The sequence below is a fragment of the Anolis carolinensis genome, chromosome 6 (genome assembly GCF_035594765.1).
Source record: "Anolis carolinensis isolate JA03-04 chromosome 6, rAnoCar3.1.pri, whole genome shotgun sequence".
NCBI classification, from domain to species: domain Eukaryota; kingdom Metazoa; phylum Chordata; class Lepidosauria; order Squamata; family Dactyloidae; genus Anolis; species Anolis carolinensis.
Genome location: NC_085846.1, coordinates 627,501 through 629,395, shown reverse-complemented (window position 1 = coordinate 629,395; position 1,895 = coordinate 627,501). Strand labels below are relative to the sequence as shown.

Sequence of the window (1,895 nt, the reverse complement as noted above, 5' to 3'; positions counted from 1 at the left end):
GAAAATCCCCTGGGGACATTTGACTCTTCTTTTGGAGGCAGCTGGTGTCCAATTGTGGGAGGGGGCGAGAAGGGGGCGGGGTCACTTCCCTTCGGATGGGGGGGTTCCCGAAAGAGCCCCCACCCACCCACCCACCCACCCAATTCCGGTGCCCGCTCCCTCGATCCTCTCCCCCTCCCTCCCTCCCCCCCCCCGCGAGGCCTGAGCCCCGCCCCCACCCGTGACACGAGGGGGGGGGGCAGACCAGAGGCGCTGATCCGCTCCGCCGCCGCAGACGCAGCAAAGACAGCGAAGGAGAGAAGAAGGAAAAGAGAAGAAGAAGAAGAAGAAGAAGAAGAAGGGCGAGAAGAAGCCTCCTCCTCCTCCTGAGGCCCAGGTAAGAAGAGAGGGAGGGGGAGGGGGCATAGAAGCACCCCCAAAGGGAAAGCCCCCCCCCCCTGTTTACCCCCGAAAGGGCGGGGCTGCCCATCCTTCCCATTCTGACGCAGTAGAGAGATAGAGACCCCCCCCCTTTTCCAGTGAAGAGATGGGAGGGGGAGGCCCCAAAAGCCCAGGCCCCCTTGGATTGAATAGCCTTTCCGTCGCCCCCTCCCACCTTTGTATTTTGGGGTGCCTTTGGCAATAATAATAATAATAATAATATATTATTATTCTTATAATATAATGGATTGAAGGGGGGTTAGTTTTAAATGGAATCCTGGTTGCATTCCGGTGGGGGGGGGGGGGGGGGGTGAGGGAGGGAGGCCTTTGGGGAAGGGGCTCAATCGGCCTTCTAGTTTGGGGAGGGGGAGTTTTCATTTATTGGGCCTGCACGGAGCCCGGCTCTTTCTATGGAGCCCCCCCCCCCCCGCCTCTGTGTTTGCAAACAGAACAGCTGCAGTGCTTAAAAGGGGGGGGGGGCGAGGGAATTTCCGCTTTTTTGGGGGGTGTCTATTAAAAGGCCGGAGGGGGGAAGGAAGGAAGGGAAAAGACCCCCCCCCCAATATCCATATACAGCCCATTTGCAAATGAGGGGGGGGGGTTGTGTGCAGACAGAGGAAGGGGTCCTGACCGCCCCCCCCCCCCCCCGAAATGAAATGCGATTGCAACCTGCCCGTCTCTGCATCGCCCCCTCCCTCGTGCAGGCCTGATGCCTTCTTCCCTGGGGAAGGGATTCCCCCATGAGGACCGGGAAAAGGGTCCCAAAAGTCCAAAACGGGGGTCCTCATGGCACAGAGAGACCCCCCCCCATTTAGGCCCAAAAGAGAGGGGCGTCACTCGACCCTACACCCCCCCCCCCCCCAAAAAAAGCAAAGTCGGGAATGCAAGGGGGGAATCTGGACTACGCTTGAGGAGGGGGCGATTGATAAGAAAACAAGGGGAACTTGGGGAGGGGCTTCTAGGTGAGGGAGGCAAGGAGGGGTTTTGCGTGACCTTTGGGGAGAGGGGCAGCTGGAGCAGCATGGACACAGGATCCCCCCCCCCCTTCATCCCCCTCCCCAGGCCTTTCACGGAGCAGATGTGTCTTGGTCACTTCCTTCCTTCCTTCCTTCCTTCTTTCTTTCCTTCCAACCTTCTTTCCTTCTTTCTTTTCTTTTCTATTCTTCCTTCCTTCCTTCCTTCATTCCTCTTTCCTTCCTTCCTTCCTTCCTTCCTTCCTTCCTTCCTTCCTTCCTTCCTTCCTTCCTTCATTCCTTCTTTCCTTCCAACCTTCTTTCCTTCTTTCTTTTCTTTTCTTCCTTTCTTCCTTCTTTCTTTCTTTCTTTCCTTCCTTCATTCCTTCTTTCCTTCCTTCCTTCTTTCCTTCCTCCTTTCCTTCCTTCCTTCCTTCTTTCCCTCCTTCTTTCCTTCCTTCCTTCTTTCCTTCCTCCTTTCCTTCCTTCCTTCCTTCCTTCCTTCCTTCCTCCTTTCCTTCG

At 56.3% G+C, this 1,895-nt stretch overlaps 1 protein-coding gene across 1 annotated transcript in view; it reads left to right on the top strand.

Annotated features, from left to right (window-relative positions):
• Positions 1-216: 216 nt before the first annotated feature.
• The window catches only part of ache (acetylcholinesterase (Yt blood group)), a 43,868-nt gene continuing 42,189 nt past the window's right edge, over positions 217-1,895 (top strand). The window contains exon 1 of the mRNA XM_062983881.1: positions 217-376. The gene's annotated coding sequence lies outside the window, so the exon portion shown is untranslated. The remainder of the gene's footprint in view (positions 377-1,895) is intronic.